Source organism: Eurosta solidaginis, chromosome 4, assembly GCF_040869045.1.
Source record: "Eurosta solidaginis isolate ZX-2024a chromosome 4, ASM4086904v1, whole genome shotgun sequence".
NCBI classification, from domain to species: Eukaryota; Metazoa; Arthropoda; class Insecta; order Diptera; family Tephritidae; genus Eurosta; species Eurosta solidaginis.
Genome location: NC_090322.1, coordinates 101,854,795 through 101,875,153, shown reverse-complemented (window position 1 = coordinate 101,875,153; position 20,359 = coordinate 101,854,795). Strand labels below are relative to the sequence as shown.

Here is a 20,359-nt window from a genome sequence, read left to right as displayed (position 1 = left end):
GAATACCTTGAAAAATATTCCAAAAATATACTTAAATAATTTTGAAAATAAGCGAGACTAACTTAAAAAAAATATTTTCAACAAATGTATAAAATTAGGAATCAGTTTTTGTAACTTTTGACTTTCTGCATATTTGTGTTTTTGAAGTGTTATTCAATAAACAAAAATTTTACATTAAAAAAAATAAATAAAATAAAAACAAGTAATGAAGGCTAAGTTCGGGTGTAACCGAACATAACATACTCAGTTGAGAGCTATGGAGACAAAATAAGGAAAATCAATCTGGGGTAACCCTGGAATGTGGTTGTATAACATGTGTATCAAATGAAAGGTATTAAAGAGTATTTTAAGAGAGAGTAGGCCATAGTTCTATGGATGAACGGCATTTAGGGATATCGCCATAAAGGTAGACCAGGGCTGACTCTAGAATTTGTTTGTACGGTATGGGTATCAAACGAAAGGTGTTACTGAGCATTTTAAGAGGGAGTGGGCATGAGGTCTATAGGTGGACGCCTTTTCGAGATATCGTCATTAGGGTGGGCCAGGGGTGACTCTAGAATGTGTTTGTACGATATGTGCATCAAACGAAAGGTGTTACTGAGTATTTTAAAAGGGAGTAATCCTTAGTTCTATAGGTGGACGCCTTTTCGAGATATCGCCATAAAGCTGGACCAAGGGTGACTCTAGAATGTTTGTACGGTATGGGTATCAAACGAAAGGTGTTACTGAGCATTTTAAGAGGGAATGGGCATTAGGTCTATAGGTGGACGCCTTTTCGAGATATTGCCATTAGGGTGGGCCAGGTGTGACTCTAGAATGTTTGTACGATATGGGTATCAAACGAAAGGTGTTACTGAGCATTTTAAGAGGGAGTGGGCATTAGGTCTATAGGTGGACGCCTTTTCGAGATATCGCCATTAGGGTGGGACAGGGGTGACTCTAGAATGTTTGTACGATATGGGTATCAAACGAAAGGTGTTACTGAGCATTTTAAGAGGGAGTGGACATTAGGTCTATAGGTGGACGCCTTTTCGAGATATCGCCATTAGAGTGGGCCAGGGGTGACTCTAGAATGTTTGTACGATATGGGTATCAAACGAAAGGTGTTACTGAGCATTTTAAGAGGGAGTGGACATTAGGTCTATAGGTGGACGCCTTTTCGAGATATCGCCATTAGGGTGGGCCAGGGTGACTCTAGAATGTGTTTGTACGATATGGGTATCAAATGAAAGGTGGTAATGAGTATTTTAAAAGGGAGTAATCCTTAGTTCTATAGGTGGACGCCTTTTCGAAATATCGCCATTAGGGTGGGCCAGGTGTGACTCTAGAATGTTTGTACGATATGGGTATCAAACGAAAGCTGTTACTGAGCATTTTAAGAGGGAGTGGGCATTAGGTCTATAGGTGGACGCCTTTTCGAGATATCGCCATTAGGGTGGGCCAGGGGTGACTCTAGAATGTTTGTACGATATGGGTATCAAACGAAAGGTGTTACTGAGCATTTTAAGAGGGAGTGGACACTAGGTCTATAGGTGGACGCTTTTCGAGATATCGCCATTAGGGTGGGCCAGGGGTGACTCTAGAATGTTTGTACGATATGGGTATCAAACGAAAGGTGTTACTAAGCATTTTAAGAGGGAGGGGGCATTAGGTCTATAGATATCGCCATTATGGTGGGACAGGGGTGACTCTGGTATGTTTTTGTACGATATGGATATCAAATTAAAGGTATTAATGAGGGTTTTAAAAGCGAGTGGCCCTTAGATGTGTATGTGAAGGCGTTCTCGCGATATCGACCAAAATGTGGACCAGGTGATCCAGAAAATCATCTGTCGGGTACTGCTAATTTATTTATATATGCAATACCACTAACAGTATTCCTGCCAAGATTCCAAGGGCTGTTGATTTCGCCTTGTAGAACTTTTCCATTTTCTTCTACTTAATATGGTAGGTGTCACACCCATTTTACAAAGTTTTTTCCAAAGTTATATTTTGCGTCAATAAACCAATCCAGTTACCATGTTTCATCCCTTTTTTCGTATTTGGTATAGAATTATGGCATTTTTTTCATTTTTCGTAATTTTCGATATCGATAAAGTGGGCGTGGTTATGGTCAGATTTCGCCCATTTTTTATACCAAGAAAAAGTGAGCTCAGGTAAGTACGTGGGCTAAGTTTAGTAAAGATATATCGGATTTTGCTCAAGTTATTGTGTTAATGGCCGAGCGGAAGGACAGATGGTGGACTGTGTATAAAAACTGGGCGTGGCTTCCACCGATTTCGCCCATTTTCACAGAGAACAGTTAACGTCATAGGATCTATGCTCCTACCAAATTTGAGAAGGATTGGCGGAGCCACGCCCATTTTGAAATTTTCTTTTATTTTTGTATTTTGTTGCATCATATCATTACTGGAGTTGAATTTTGACTTAATTTACTTATATACAGTAAAGATATTAAATTTTTTGTTAAAATTTGAATTTAAAAAAATTTTTTTTTAAAAAGTGGGCGTGTTCTTCATCCAATTTCGCTAATTTTTATTTAGCACATATATAGTAATAGTAGTAACGTTCCTGCCAAATTTCATCATGATATCTTCAACGACTGCCAAATTACAGCTTGCAAAACTTTTAAATTACCTTCTTGTAAAAGTGGGCGGTGTCACGCCCATTGTCCAAAATCTTACTAATTTTCTATTCTGCGTCATAACGTCAACCCATCTACCAAGTTTCGTCGCTTTATCTGTCTTTTGTAATGAGTTATCGCACTTTTTCGGTTTTTCGAAATTTTCGATATCGAAAAAGTGGGCGTGGTTATAGTCCGATATCGTTCATTTTAAATAGCGATCTGAGATGAGTGCCCAGGAACCTACATACCAAATTTCATCAAGATACCTCAAAATTTACTCAAGTTATCGTGTTAACGGACGGACGGACGGACGGACGGACATGGCTCAATCAAATTTTTTTTCGATCCTGATTATTTTGATATATGGAAGTCTATATCTATCTCGATTCCTTTATATATGTACAACCAACCGTTATCCAATCAAACTTAATATACTCTGTGAGCTCTGCTCAAAAATGATTGACGCCCAACGGAAAAAATAATCTACATAACAGGATAAAATAAAAGTCCCCATAAAAGGATAGTTTGTGTTTATTGGAATTTAAAAGTCCTCATAATAGGATAAATTAAAAACAAAAATTTTAAACCAATCGAAATACATATAAAAGAAAAATTAATTTCCGAAAAATTCGTTACCAAAAAAATAAATAGGAGTTCTATTGACACTACTTTATTTTCATATATGTTTTCTGTATTTTTATACTCAGTTGAGCAGAGCTCACAGAGTATATTAACATTGACGGGATAACGGTTGGTTGTACAGGTATAAAGGAATCGAGATAGATATAGACTTCCATATATCAAAATCATCAGGATCGAAAAAAAATTTGATTGAGCCATGTCGGTCCGTCCGTCCGTTAACACTATAACTTGAGTAAATTTTGAGGTATCTCCAATGCTCCAATCTCCAATGCTTTAAAACGAAAGTCAAACAGCTACTTCTTAATAATTTTAATTTTAATATATAATCTTAATATGGCAACTTCTTTGTTATGAGTATCACCGAAATCTGGATTGGAGCGTTGGGCGCTTTTTTGATAGCGCCGTCTCCTTTCGACATATACTATTTTGTTAAGTTAGAGGGATTCAATGCGATCAATAAGCACCAAACGCTCCTGTTTCTAGGCTCGGATGAATTTAAAACATTTTTTTTTGGCTTTTTACTTTGGGTAATTATAATTAGTATTACGTTATACTGTATAACTTATGCCTTTTAATTTTTATTATTGTTCCATTTTATTCATTTATTTCCTTTGTTATTCTTTTTTTTTTTTTTCTCATCTTATTGTAGTAATTTACTCTCACAAAAATTGATGGCAAAATTTAATAAAAATAACTAAGCTATCTTCTCGTACAAAAACAAGTTTTTTTTTTAGAAAATCTTTATTAATCTGAATGCTGTTATCAATAAAGAAAAAAAAATTTTTGGTATGTAGGTTCCTGAGCACTCATCTCAGATCGCTATTTAAAATGAACAATATCGGACTATAACTCCGCCCACTTTTTCGATATCGAAAATTTCGAAATACTGAAAAAGTGCAATAATTCATTACCAAAGACGAATAAAGCGGTGAAACCACCTACCAAGTTGAACTTATGACGCAGAATAGAAAATTAGTAAAATTTTGGACAATGGGCGGGGCACCGCCCACTTTTAAAAGAAGGTAATTTAAAAGTTTTGCAAGCTGTAATTTGGCAGTCGTTGAAGATATCATAATGAAATTTGGACAATGGGCGTGGCACCGCCCACTTTTAAAAGAAGGTAATTTAAAAGTTTTGCAAGCTGTAATTTGGCAGTCGTTGAAGATATCATAATGAAATTTGGCAGGAACGTTACTCCTATTACTATATGTATGCTTAATAAAAATTAGCGAAATCGGAGAACAACCACGCTCACTTTTAAACACATTTTTTTTTAAGTCAAATTTTAACAAAAAATTTAATATCTTTACAGTATATAAGTAAATTATGTCAACATTCAACTCCAGTAATGATATGGTGCAATAAAATGCAAAAATAAAAGAAAATTTCAAAATGGGCGGGGCTCCACCCTTTTTCATTTAATTTGTCTAGCATACTTTTAATGCCATAAGTCGAACAAAAATTTACCAATCCTAGTGAAATTTGGTAGGGGCTTAGATTCTGCGACGATAACTTATTTCTGTGAAAAAGGGCGAAATCGGTTTGAAGCCACGCCCAGTTTTTATACACAGTCGACCGTCTGTCCTTCCGCTCGGCCGTTAATACGATAACTTGAGCAAAAATCGATATATATTTATTACAAGTAATGAAGGCTAAGTTCGGGTGTAACCGAACATAACATACTCAGTTGAGAGCTATGGAGACAAAATAAGGAAAATCAATCTGGGGTAACCCTGGAATGTGGTTGTATAACATGTGTATCAAATGAAAGGTATTAAAGAGTATTTTAAGAGAGAGTAGGCCATAGTTCTATGGATGAACGCCATTTAGGGATATCGCCATAAAGGTAGACCAGGGCTGACTCTAGAATTTGTTTGTACGGTATGGGTATCAAACGAAAGGTGTTACTGAGCATTTTAAGAGGGAGTGGGCATGAGGTCTATAGGTGGACGCCTTTTCGAGATATCGTCATTAGGGTGGGCCAGGGGTGACTCTAGAATGTGTTTGTACGATATGTGCATCAAACGAAAGGTGTTACTGAGTATTTTAAAAGGGAGTAATCCTTAGTTCTATAGGTGGACGCCTTTTCGAGATATCGCCATAAAGCTGGACCAAGGGTGACTCTAGAATGTTTGTACGGTATGGGTATCAAACGAAAGGTGTTACTGAGCATTTTAAGAGGGAGTGGGCATTAGGTCTATAGGTGGACGCCTTTTCGAGATATTGCCATTAGGGTGGGCCAGGTGTGACTCTAGAATGTTTGTACGATATGGGTATCAAACGAAAGGTGTTACTGAGCATTTTAAGAGGGAGTGGGCATTAGGTCTATAGGTGGACGCCTTTTCGAGATATCGCCATTAGGGTGGGATAGGGGTGACTCTAGAATGTTTGTACGATATGGGTATCAAACGAAAGGTGTTACTGAGCATTTTAAGAGGGAGTGGACATTAGGTCTATAGGTGGACGCCTTTTCGAGATATCGCCATTAGAGTGGGCCAGGGGTGACTCTAGAATGTTTATACGATATGGGTATCAAACGAAAGGTGTTACTGAGCATTTTAAGAGGGAGTGGACATTAGGTCTATAGGTGGACGCCTTTTCGAGATATCGCCATTAGGGTGGGCCAGGGTGACTCTAGAATGTGTTTGTACGATATGGGTATCAAATGAAAGGTGGTAATGAGTATTTTAAAAGGGAGTAATCCTTAGTTCTATAGGTGGACGCCTTTTCGAAATATCGCCATTAGGGTGGGCCAGGTGTGACTCTAGAATGTTTGTACGATATGGGTATCAAACGAAAGCTGTTACTGAGCATTTTAAGAGGGAGTGGGCATTAGGTCTATAGGTGGACGCCTTTTCGAGATATCGCCATTAGGGTGGGCCAGGGGTGACTCTAGAATGTTTGTACGATATGGGTATCAAACGAAAGGTGTTACTGAGCATTTTAAGAGGGAGTGGACACTAGGTCTATAGGTGGACGCTTTTCGAGATATCGCCATTAGGGTGGGCCAGGGGTGACTCTAGAATGTTTGTACGATATGGGTATCAAACGAAAGGTGTTAATAAGCATTTTAAGAGGGAGGGGGCATTAGGTCTATAGGTGGACGCCTTTTCGAGATATCGCCATTAGGGTGGGACAGGGGTGACTCTATTATGTTTTTGTACGATATGGATATCAAATTAAAGGTATTAATGAGGTTTTAAAAGCGAGTGGCCCTTAGATGTATATGTGAAGGCGTTCTCGCGATATCGACCAAAATGTGGACCAGGTGATCCAGAAAATCTTCTGTCGGGTACTGCTAATTTATTTATATATGCAATACCACTAACAGTATTCCTGCCAAGATTCCAAGGGCTGTTGATTTCGCCTTGTAGAACTTTTCCATTTTCTTCTACTTAATATGGTAGGTGTCACACCCATTTTACAAAGTTTTTTCCAAAGTTATATTTTGCGTCAATAAACCAATCCAGTTACCATGTTTCATCCCTTTTTTCGTATTTGGTATAGAATTATGGCATTTTTTTAATTTTTCGTAATTTTCGATATCGATAAAGTGGGCGTGGTTATGGTCAGATTTCGCCCATTTTTTATACCAAGAAAAAGTGAGCTCAGGTAAGTACGTGGGCTAAGTTTAGTAAAGATATATCGGATTTTGCTCAAGTTATTGTGTTAATGGCCGAGCGGAAGGACAGACGGTGGACTGTGTATAAAAACTGGGCGTGGCTTCCACCGATTTCGCCCATTTTCACAGAGAACAGTTAACGTCATAGAATCTATGCTCCTACCAAATTTGAGAAGGATTGGCGGAGCCACGCCCATTTTGAAATTTTCTTTTATTTTTGTATTTTGTTGCATCATATCATTACTGGAGTTGAATTTTGACTTAATTTACTTATATACAGTAAAGATATTAAATTTTTTGTTAAAATTTGAATTTAAAAAATTTTTTTTTTAAAAAGTGGGCGTGTTCTTCATCCAATTTTGCTAATTTTTATTTAGCACATATAGAGTAATAGTAGTAACGTTCCTGCCAAATTTCATCATGATATCTTCAACGACTGCCAAATTACAGCTTGCAAAACTTTTAAATTACCTTCTTGTAAAAGTGGGCGGTGTCACGCCCATTGTCCAAAATCTTACTAATTTTCTATTCTGCGTCATAACGTCAACCCATCTACCAAGTTTCGTCGCTTTATCTGTCTTTTGTAATGAGTTATCGCACTTTTTCGGTTTTTCGAAATTTTCGATATCGAAAAAGTGGGCGTGGTTATAGTCCGATATCGTTCATTTTAAATAGCGATCTGAGATGAGTGCCCAGGAACCTACATACCAAATTTCATCAAGATACCTCAAAATTTACTCAAGTTATCGTGTTAACGGACGGACGGACGGACGGACGGACGGACGGACGGACATGGCTCAATCAAATTTTTTTTCGATCTTGATTATTTTGATATATGGAAGTCTATATCTATCTCGATTCCTTTATATATGTACAACCAACCGTTATCCAATCAAACTTAATATACTCTGTGAGCTCTGCTCAACTGAGTATAAAAATCAGTTCACGTACTTATCTGAACTCACTTTGTATTGGTATAAAAAATGGCCGAAATCGGACTATGACCACGCCCACTTTTTCGATATCGAAAATTACGAAAAACGAATAAAATGCCATAATTCTATACCAAAAACGAAAAAAGGGATAAAACATGGTATTTGGATTAGTTTATTGACGCAAAATATAACTTTAGAAAAAAACTTTGTAAAATAGGTGTGACACCTACCATATTAGGTAGAATGAAATGAAAAAGATCGGCAGGGCGAAATAAAAACCCTTGAAATCTTGGCAGGAATACTGTTCGTGGTATTATATATAAATAAATTAGCGGTATGCAACAGATGATGTTCTGGGTCACCCTCCACATTTTGGTCGATATCTGGAAAACGCCTTCACGTATACAACTACCACCACTCCCTTTTAAAAGCCTCATTAATACCTTTAATTTGATACCCATATCATACAAACACATTCTAGAGTCACCCCTGGTCCACCTTTATGGCGATATCTCGAAAAGGCGTCCACCTATAGAACTAAGCCCCACTCCCTTTTAAAATACTCATTAACACCTTTCATTTGATACCCATATCGTACAAACATATTCTAGAGTCACCCCTGGTCCACGTTTATGGCTCTATCTCGAGAAGGCGTCTACCTATAGAAATAAGGCCCACTCCCTTTTAAAATACTCATTAATACCTTTCGTTTGCTACCCATATTGTACAAACGCATTCTAGAGTCACTCCTGGTCCACCTTTATGCCGATATCTCGAAAAGGCGTCCACCTATAGAACTAAGCCCCACGCCCTTTTGAAATACTCATTAATACCTTTCGTTTGATACCCATATTGTACAAACGCATTCTAGAGTCACCCCTGGTCCACCTTTATGCCAATATCTAGAAAAGGCGTCCACCTATAGAACTAAGCCCCACTCCTTTTTAAAATAGTCATTAAAACCTTTCATTTGATACCGATATCGTACAAACACATTCTAGAGTCACCCCTGGTCCACCTTTATGGCGATATCTCGAAAAGGCGTCCACCTGGAGAACTAAGCTCCACGCCCCTTTGAAATACTTATTAACACCTTTCATTTGATACCCATATTGAACAAACGCATTCTAGAGTCACCCTGCTCCACCTTTATGGTGATACCTCGAAGAGGCGTTCGCCTATAGAACTAAGGCCCACTCCCTTTTAAAATGCTCATTAACCCCTTTCATTTGATGCCCATATCGTACAAACAAATTCTAGAGTCACCCCTGGTCCACATTTATGGTGATATCTCGAAACGGCGTCCGCCTATGGAACTAAGGATAACTCCCTTTTAAAATACTCATTAACACCTTTCATTTGATACCCATATTGAACAAACGCATTCTAGAGTCACCCTGCTCCACCTTTATGGTGATATCTCGAAGAGGCGTTCGCCTATAGAACTAAGGCCAACTCCCTTTTAAAATGCTCATTAACCCCTTTCATTTGATGCCCATATCGTACAAACAAATTCTAGAGTCACCCCTGGTCCACCTTTATAGCGATATCTCGAAAAGGCGTCCACCTAGAGAACTAAGCTCCACGCCCCTTTGAAATACTCATTAACACCTTTCATTTGATACCCATATTGAACAAACGCATTATAGAGTCACCCTGCTCCACCTTTATGGTGATATCTCGAAGAGGCGTTCGCCTATAGAACTAAGGCCAACTCCCTTTTAAAATGCTCATTAACCCCTTTCATTTGATGCCCATATCGTACAAACAAATTCTAGAGTCACCCCTGGTCCACATTTATGGCGATATCTCGAAACGGCGTCCACCTATGGAACTAAGGATAACTCCCTTTTAAAATACTCATTAACACCTTTCATTTGATACCCATATCGTACAAACAAATTCTAGAGTCACCCCTGGTCCACCTTTATGCCGCTATCTCGAAAAGGCGACCACCTATACAACTACCACCACTCCCTTTTAAAACCCTCTTTAATACCTTTAATTTGATACCGATATTGTACAAACACATTCTAGAGTCACCCCTGGTACACCTTTATGGCGATATCTCGAAAAGGCGTCCACCTATAGAACTAAGCCCCATGCCCCTTTGAAATACTCATTAGCACCTTTCATTTGATACCCATATTGTACAAACGCATTCTAGAGTCACCCCGCTCCACCTTTATGGTGATATCTCGAAAAGGCGTTCGCCTATAGAACTAAGGCCCGCTCCCTTTTAAAATGCTCATTAACCCCTTTCATTTGATGCCCATATCGTACAAACAAATTCTAGAGTCACCCCTGGTCCACCTTTATGGCGATATCTCGAAACGGCGTCCACCTATGGAACTAAGGATAACTCCCTTTTAAAATACTCATTAACACCTTTTATTTGATACCCATATTGTACAAACGCATTCTAGAGTCACCCTGCTCCATCTTTATGCCAATATCTCGAAAAGGCGTCCACCTATAGAAATAAGCCCCACTCCCTTTTAAAATACTCATTAATACCTTTCGTTTGATACCCATATTGTACAAACGCATTCTAGAGTCACCCCTGGTCCACCTTTATGCCGATATCTCGAAAAGGCGTCCACCTATAGAACTAAGCCCAACGCCCCTTTGAAATACTCATTAACACCTTTCATTTGATACCCACATTGTACAAACGCATTCTAGAGTCACCCTGCTCCACGTTTATGCCGATATCTCGAAAAGGCGTCCACATATAGAACTAAGCCCCACTCCCTTTTAAAATACTCATTAATACCTTTCGTTTGATACCCATATTGTACAAACGCATTCTAGAGTCACCCCTGGTCCACCTTTATGCCGATATCTCGAAAAGGCGTCCACCTATAGAACTAAGCCCCACGCCCTTTTGAAATACTCATTAATACTTTTCGTTTGATACCCATATTGTACAAACGCATTCTAGAGTCACCCCTGGTCCACCTTTATGGCGATATCTCGAAAAGGTGTCCACCTATAGAACTAAGGTGAAATACTCATTAACACCTTTCGTTTGATACCCATATTGTACAAACGCATTCTAGAGTCACCCCTGGTCCACCTTTATGCCGATATCTCGAAAAGGCGTCCACCTATAGAACTAAGCCCCACGCCCTTTTGAAATACTCATTAATACCTTTCGTTTGATACCCATATTGTACAAACGCATTCTAGAGTCACCCCTGGTCCACCTTTATGCCGATATCTCGAAAAGGCGTCCACCTATAGAACTAAGCCCCACGCCCTTTTGAAATACTCATTAATACCTTTCGTTTGATACCCATATTGTACAAACGCATTCTAGAGTCACCCCTGGTCCACCTTTATGGCGATATCTCGAAAAGGTGTCCACCTATAGAACTAAGGTGAAATACTCATTAACACCTTTCATTTGATACCCATATTGTGCAAACGCATTCTAGAGTCACCCTGCTCCACCTTTATGGTGATATCTCGAAAAGGCGTTCGCCTATAGAACTAAGCCCCACTCCCTTTTAAAATACTCATTAACACCTTTCATTTGATACCGATATCGTACAAACACATTCTAGAGTCACCCCTGGTCCACCGTTATGCCAATATCTCGAAAAGGCGTCCACCTATAGAACTAAGCCCCACTCCCTTTTAAAATACTCATTAATACCTTTCATTTGATACCTATATCGTACAAACAAATTCTAGAGTCACCCCTGGTCCACCTTTATGCCGATATCTGGAAAAGGCGACCGCCTATACAACTACCACCACTCTCTTTTAAGACCCTCATTAATACCTTAAATTTGATACCCATATCGTACAAACACATTGTAGAGTCACCCCTGGTCCACCTTTATGGCGATATCTCGAAAAGGCGTTGACCTATAGAACAAAGGCCCACTCCCTTTTAAAATACTCATTAACACCTTTCGTTTGATACCCATATTGGACAAACGCATTCTAGAGTAACCCCTGGTCCACCTTTATGCCGATATCTCGAAAAGGCGACCACCTATACAACTACCACCACTCCCTTTTAAAACCCTCATTAATACCTTTAATTTGATACCCATATCGTAAAAACACATTCTAGAGTCACCCCTGGTCCACCTTTATGGCGATATCTCGAAAAGGCGTTGACCTATAGAACTAAGGCCCACTCCCTTTTAAAATACTCATTTACACCTTTCGTTTGATACCCATATTGTACAAACGCATTCTAGAGTCACCCCTGGTCCACCTTTATGCCAATATCTCGAAAAGGCGACCACCCATACAACTACAACGACTCCCTTTTAAAACCCTCATCAATACCTTTAATTTGATACCCATATCGTACAAACACATTCTAGAGTCACCCCTGGTCCACCTTTATGGCGATATCTCGAAAAGGCGTCCACCTATAGAACTAAGCCCCACGCCTTTTTAAAATACTCATTTACACCTTTCGTTTGATACCCATATTGTACCAACGCATTCTAGAGTCACCCCTGGTCCACCTTTATGCCGATATCTCGAAAAGGCGTCCATCTATAGAACTAAGGCCCACTCCTTTTTAAAATGTTCATTAACCCCCAATTGAGATGGCCAACTGTTTAATGTTAATAATCATCAATCAATTAATTCAAAATCAAATACAAATTAGGAGATATTTAATGTTCAATTTGTTAAGTATTTATATGTATTAATGTAATTGAGTTTTCTAATTCTATAACTCAATTTAATTTTATTTGATTCAATCTAATTTACTATTCAGTTAGTTTTAATAATTCAATAATATCTTACTTGGTTTTTTCGACACGTTTGTTAATTTTCCTGTGTATTTTTCTTAAAATGGTTGACCGTGGTACTGTTCTGAGCTTAGTAGAAGCTGCAATAGAAACAGCTAAAGATGAGTTAGGAGGTCAGATAAGGGAATTGCCTCTAGCTTTTCCAAGGTTAAGTCAAATAATTGATCAGTACCTGCATCTGATATAGATTGGTATAGAATGAGTACCTTGAAAAATATTCCAAAAATATACTTAAATAATTTTTAAACTAACCGAAGCTAACTTTTACTTGAAGACAATATTTTCAAGAAATGTTTAAAAGCCGAAATCAGTTTTTGTAACTTTTGAGGTTCTGAATATTTGTATTTTTGAAATGTTTTTCAATAAATAAAAATTTAGTACTTAAAAAATAACATTTCTTTTGATTTACATAAGTACATATGTAATACTCCTTTATTGCTAGTACAATATTCTCGCAATGAGTTTTGAATACGAAATCAAACAAAGACAACCCACAAAAATGTTTGTGATTATAGCAGCATAATGTTGTAAACACGACGAACTTTGCCATCTCAAAAATAGAGTGCACGTAATTACATTAAGGTGAACACAATGAAAGTGAAGATCGAAATTTGAGCTACGGCATTTTGCGAAGATAGATTCATTTATATGGTCGCCGCCGGGCGATGACGACACGGAAATGGTTGCTGCTTTTCATTTATTCTTTTAAGTATAAAATAAGAAAACATAATACCTTAAAAAATTGTTTGTTTTTTACATATAAATCTTAATTTTACTGACATAACACGTTAAAAAAATTGGGAGGGATATTCGAAGACGTGTCTCGGTACCATTATTAATAAATCGGCAAGTAAAGATTAATATTTTTAAAAACTGAAAGGTACTTAACACAAACAGTTGCTAAATTTAAATTTTTTTAATCAATGTTTTGAAGTAACCGGCGTACAAGCTCTGTCAAAAATTTAAACTTATGCAAGCTTATGGAAATATACATAACGTTTGCCGTATATACTTACGTAAATTGTATTCTTTAAATTAAAGGGTTAGCCCATCGGATTAAGATTCCTGGACCTCAAACGTGTAATTTGGGCAAAGAATTAAAAAATGTGTATTGTCTTCATCATTATTTCTGTATATGGCCACTCTGAATAAAAAGCGTCAGAAAAATTTCCCCGGTATTGTGTTTTGAGTACGCGAAATATCTACGCGTAATTTAAGAAATGTCAGCGCGACGAAGATCTTAGTAGCTTGACATTGTGTTTACAACGTAAGTGTGACAAGAAGAAATTTAAATTAAGGTGCATTCGATTATTGAATACAAAAACAAAAGCATTTAATCCAAGTTTCGATTCGACCTCAACCCCCTTGCGATACGCAACATCATTTCCCACCCGCTTACTCCCGCTGAGATCGACCCGGTGCGCCCACCTCTCCAGGATTAGACGCACACCGGCCGAACATTTGGTCCTATCTCACCAGGAATTGGAAACAGCACCTTAACAATACAGTCCACAACATAATTAACACGAAAAATTCATCAGGAAAAGTATTTTGCCCACCAACAAAAAGTCTATTATTTAATACCAACGTCAAAACACTGAGCAAGCGACAGCCAGCGGAAACCACTGCATCACACAAACTACTTGCCACATAAGCACCACTATACAAATCGCCATAAAAAGCCAGAGTAAGTGCAATATTTCTTGCCACATATTTTTTGGTTGGTTAAAAACAATAAATAAAAAGTGCGAAAAATCATTTAAAGTGCCATACGTGATTGTAGTTAACCGCGAAAAGTGTGAAAAAACTGTGTAGTGCCAAAAAAGAAAATAAGTGCAAACGCGTTGCATTAACGTCGGTTAAGATTCCTTGTGACTATCTGGTCTGTCCCCCCACCAGCGGTAAGGCTCTCCAGACACAGCACAGGGAAGAGGTGCACATAACCTCACTTTCACAAAAATTTCACGCCATTTGACTGCGGAAAAATTTTATTTCTTTTGCGTCACTATTATTTTCACTAATTTCCTTAATCAATCTTGTTACACAGTTTTTTGTTCTTTGTTGCATAAGATCTATTTCACGGTTTCACACTTTTCGTCGAGTTTATATCAACGCGCGCACTTAGTATACAATACAATTTAACTTGGAAGTGGCGAGTGGCCCCCTTTATTTACACAAAACACATTGGTGTTGCTTCCCCCTGCTCCCTGTTTTACGGCACAATAATCTGCAAAGTCAGACAAAAATAAACAAATTAAAAGTAATAATCAATTCTGCGTAATTTTAATAGTTGTTGGTTGGGTGTTTCGCTCAGGTTTTTTCAAGTTTATATCCCTTGGTTAATTCGCTCTCCACTTTTCAACCATGAACATGGACTCCTACATTAGATTGGCCGATCGAATAATCGAATTCGAGGCCGATTTTAATGACATAAATGCGGCTCTGCACACTATACACACTCTTGCAATACAGCAAAAAGAGTTGCAAGCTAAGTGGGAAAAAGCCGAGACCGCCCTCGAGGAATTGCTTAACTCTGACACGCTCGATGCTAAGAAAATTGCAGCGGTCAAGATCAAGCATAAAGCGGCATATGCCGTATTCCTGAGATGCATGTCGAACATGGCTGAACTTCAAGCCAAATTGAAGGAGGAAAAAGATAGGGCAGTCAAACCTGAGGGAGAACGTGCGCGCGAACATAGTATCCGCCTGCCAGCTTGTGATACTGAGGTGTTCAAGGGCGACTACCTATCTTGGCCTACGTTTCGTGACCTGTTCACGGCCATATACAAAAACAACAGTCGCCTAAGCCCGGTAGAAAAGTTGTTCCACCTCAATCAGAAAACTCAAGGTGAGGCAAAGGACATCGTCAAGAAATGTCGCTTGACAAATGAAGGCTTCGAAACAGCCTGGAAAAACCTATGTGAGAGATACGAGAATAAGCGGATTCTCGTAAACTCACAACTACAAATTTTGTTTAATCTAAAAAAGATAGATAGCGAGTGCGGCAGCTCTATCAAAACCTTACAGCGCGACATAAATAATTGCTTGGCATCTTTAAAAACACATCAGATCGATGTTTCAAATTGGGATGCGATTATTACCTATTTATGTTCGACGAAATTACCTGAAAATACGTTGGCTCTATGGGAGCAGAGCATTGACCACAAGATGGACATATCCAAGTGGGAAGATATGGACAAATTCTTGTCAAATCGTTTCCAGACACTTGAAACCGTGTCTGGTTTTACAGGGAATGCCACTTCTAAAGTGCAAAAATCAAACACGTCGCGCCAGTCGACGGAAAACCCTACAAAAAGACTTGGTGCTTTTCAAACCAAAGTAACCAAGCAAACAACAAAATCAATATGTAAAATGTGCAAATCTACGGAGCACAGATTACGCAACTGTTCACGTTTTTGCGATTTAAATCCGGTAGAAAGGATTAAATTCGTCAAATCCACAAATGGCTGCCTGAATTGTTTATCCCCAGGACACACAATGACGAGGTGCGCCAGTTCGTACAACTGTTCCAAATGCCACTCTCGTCACCACACGCTCCTGCATGCGGACACACTTCAGCAACCGGCGGTACGAAATCCCTTCAAAAATGCGGATAATGCCCCATCAACATCGGCACAGGCAAGGAAAAGACAGGAATCGGGACAACCACCCTCCTCTGCGAATCAGAATGTCAAATCCTGCCATGCCAATTCCAGCACAGGCGTGCTATTAGGAACTGCTCGCGTACACATTCACCATAATGGTACCGACTTCTCCGCGCGGGCATTAATTGATTCTGGGTCTGAATGTTCCTTTATAACTGAAAGACTGAAACGCAGAATCAATTTGCCAGCGAGGAAAATGCATGCCCATGTTTCAGGCATCACAAATGCGGTGTCAGCTCAGGTGAAAGAAGCATCCAACATCGAACTACGTTCACCAGTGGATCCCTGCTTCAGCCTGACTACACCCGTACTAGTTCTAACGAAACTCACTGGGAATCTTCCATCCTGCCATATCAACGCAATGACTATGCAGGCATTCCCAGACTTAGTTTTGGCAGACAAGAGGTTCTACGTCAACGAAGACGTAGACCTCATACTGGGCGGAGACATATATCCCCACATTATAATGAGCGGTATAAAGAAGAATGTGCTAAACACACTCTTAGCCCAAGAGACAGTGTTCGGTTGGATACTAACCGGTCGTATCGAATCACCGAATCCAACGAAGAGCATTATGTCTTTTTACAACGAGGTTGCGTTAGACAATCAACTCAAAGCTTTCTGGGAGGTAGAAAATGTACCCAAAAATAAAATATTGAATGAGGATGAAAGGTACTGTGAACAACTATTTAAAGAAACAACGCAGCGAAGTGAGAATGGAAGGTACACCGTGTCACTACCATTCCGGCAGGATTACCCTAACAATATTAACTTAGGACATCCCAAAAACGGACTTGCTCAGCGAGGATTTCTTAGCGTTCGAAGAAGCTAGTTCGGTGAAAGCCCTGGGAATACGATGGAACGCTCACTCAGACGTATTTTATTTCAAGGCAGGAACCCTGGAAAATGGTGAAAACATCACCAAACGAGCAGTCCTATCCGCTATAGCCAAACTTTTCGACCCTTTAGGCTGGCTTGCGCCTATGGTCATTGTGGCAAAAATACTCATGCAGAGTATTTGGTTAGAAGGCACCGCTTGGGACGACCCAGTATCGAGCAGTACGCTAGAACGATGGAAAACCTTCACCGACCAATACCATGAAATCGATAAAATCAGGATACCTAGATGGGTCAACTTTTCTCCAGGAACCGACATCGAGATCCATGGCTTTTGTGACGCATCCGAGAAGGCTTATGCAGCAGTCATTTACATGCGTGTCAAAACGGATGATAATGTCTGCACAAACCTACTTCTAGCCAAAACCCGAGTAGCCCCAGTGAAAACTCTTTCTCTTCCACGATTGGAGCTTTGCGGAGCCGTGCTGTTAGCGGAAATCACCGAATCAATTTTCAGGAATCTCAAGTTGGGACCAGTGAAAGTGCACCTGTGGACGGATTCAACGATCGCCCTCGCATGGATAAGGAAACCGCCCTGTTCCAGGTCAACCTTCGTCGCACATCGGATCACCAAGATCATCGACATGGTCGGACATAGGGACTGGTTGCACGTGAACTCAGAGTCCAACCCAGCAGATTTAGGTAGCAGAGGATTACCTGCGTCTGAATTGGTCAACAATTCGTTGTGGTGGCAGGGACCTTCTTGGCTGCAAGAAGACACTTCCCAATGGCCAGCACAAGAAAGTGAATACATCACCTCCGTAGAGGAAAAGAGGGCAAAGACCTGCGCAACAACAACCGTCAATCCTACCGATATTCTTCAACGCTTTTCCGACCTACCTAGGGCTCTACGGGTCTTATCATACGTTATGAGGTTCTACCGAAGAACCCACCCCGAAACAAAAAATTCATTCCAGGTCATGTCGCACCTAATCTCCCCTGATGAAATTAAGGCCACTACACGACTTTTAATTAAAATCTATCAGAAACAACATTATAGTTCCTAATATAATTATCTAAAGGCCGGAAAACCTAATGCAGGGAAAAGTGCAATACTTTCACTTAATCCCTACTTAGACCAAGATGGCATCATTCGGGTAGGAGGGCGACTCGGGGCGTCAAAGGACTTAGCCTTTAATGAACGCCACCCAATCCTCCTCCCATACAACTGCAGGTTATCCCGTCTTACAGTCCTAATGTTTCATCAACAAAGTCTGCATGGGGAAAATCAACTCATGTTGCGTCTGATACGCACCCAATACTGGATACCTAACATCAAAACCATGATTAGGGCAACCATTCATAATTGCAAAGTTTGCACGATACACCGAAAGCGTGCTCAGACCCAACTTATGGGTATTCTCCCTCGTGAACGCACGACATTCAGCCGTGCATTCACGAATACTGGAGTCGACTTCGCCGGACCCTTCGACATTAAAAGTTACCGCGGCAGAGGGTGTCGACTATCCAAAGGCTATGTCTGCCTTTTCGTGTGTTTTTCCACACGAGCGATTCATCTGGAGGCCACTACTGACCTCAGCACCCCATCATTTCTTGCGGCTTTTGCCCGTTTTATATCTAGACGCGGATGTCCCAAAAACGTCTACTCCGACAACGGTACAAACTTTGTCGGAGCTTCACGATCCCTACGAACGGAATTCAAAACTTTCATTTCACAAGCCCGAGACAATGCTGTCCCGAAGTACAGCCACCAGTCACTCACTTGGCATTTCATCCCTGCGGGCGCTCCCCACATGGGAGGGCTGTGGGAGGCTGGAGTGAAAAGCTTCAAAAGCCACTTCAAAAAGATAGCCTCACCACACAAATTTACATTCGAGGAATTCCATACACTCTTGTGCCGCATCGAGGCATGCCTGAACTCGCGGCCGCTCAGCCCGGCATCCAATGACCCAACGGACCTTGAGCCGCTTACTCCAGGTCATTTCCTCACGGGAAGCCACCTACTTGCTCCGCCATAACCGGACGCTAGTGAGAGCTCTGCCTCGATTATCAATCGGTGGCAGAAACTCAAGGCCCTCCATCACACTTTCTGCAAGCGATGGAAAACCGAATATCTATACGAACTTCAAAAACGAGTGAAGTGGAAGCATCCCAGACAAAATATAAAAGTGGGAGATCTCGCTGTCCTCAAGGAGGACAACTTATCTCCCAACGAATGGAGGTTAGGTCGAGTTGTCAACGTACACCCCGGCGAAGATGACCGAGTACGCGTAGTCGACCTCAAAACCGAGAAGGGGCAAGTCAGACGACCTTTGGTCAAACTGATCCTTCTTCCGCCGGAAGAGACGGATTGCGAGAAGGCGACGAGCTCCTCCTAACAATCCCTCCGTTCCTCCATATCCCTACTTAAAAAAAAAAAAAATCAAACCCAGCTCTCGTCCACCCGGAACGAGGCCAACCATCAACCCAAATTCACTCGCTCACCCCGAGCGAGGACACAACAAGCAACCCCAACTCACTCGATCTCCCAGAACGAGGACACCAGAAAAGCCTACCGCAGAAGGGCGAACCGATCTGCCACAGAATCTAAGGGCTTTCGGCCCTTTGTATATTTTAAATTTCCAAAAGTCAACCCACATTCACTCACCCCGACCAAGGACCACAGAACACCTACGCACTCGGCCAAAAGCCCGAGGCCAACAGAATTTTTTACTTAATGAGTAGGGTCAGCCATATTCTTAATATGGGTTAACCATATTAACCTCGGTTGACAGAACTTTGCGGAAACCATGGAATCGTGGACTTTCGTAAACCTATGAACATACGAAACCTAAGCCAAATCAAAATTCACCGTTCAACGTCAAAAAAATCGACCAGTAAAGGATTCACGTAAAGCAAAAAAATATATATCATTGGTAACTAGTGGAGATACCATAACGAAATGCACTCATTGAGTATGTTAAATGATTGTTCGGAACCTTCGTCTCCATTTAGGAATTCGGGGAATAGGTTATATTTGGAAATTAACGGTTCACCTGGAACACTTCCATGAAGACTTAAACGGACAAGAGCTTTCCGAAATTTGTGAATAAACGGGTGAATACTCCTTGTTCAGCAGGATCGCACAAAAGTTGGACTCTCCTGTCCAAGTTAAGGCCGGAATATAGAGTTCTAAGGCAATAAGCCATTTTCTTTAATTTTTTTATCAGTTCATTGCGGCTGCTGCA

At 40.2% G+C, this 20,359-nt stretch overlaps 1 protein-coding gene across 7 annotated transcripts in view; it reads right to left on the bottom strand.

The window, feature by feature from the left end:
• acj6 (abnormal chemosensory protein 6) overlaps positions 1–20,359 on the bottom strand; it is a 1,105,866-nt gene that overhangs the window by 959,709 nt on the left and 125,798 nt on the right. The window lies entirely within an intron of this gene.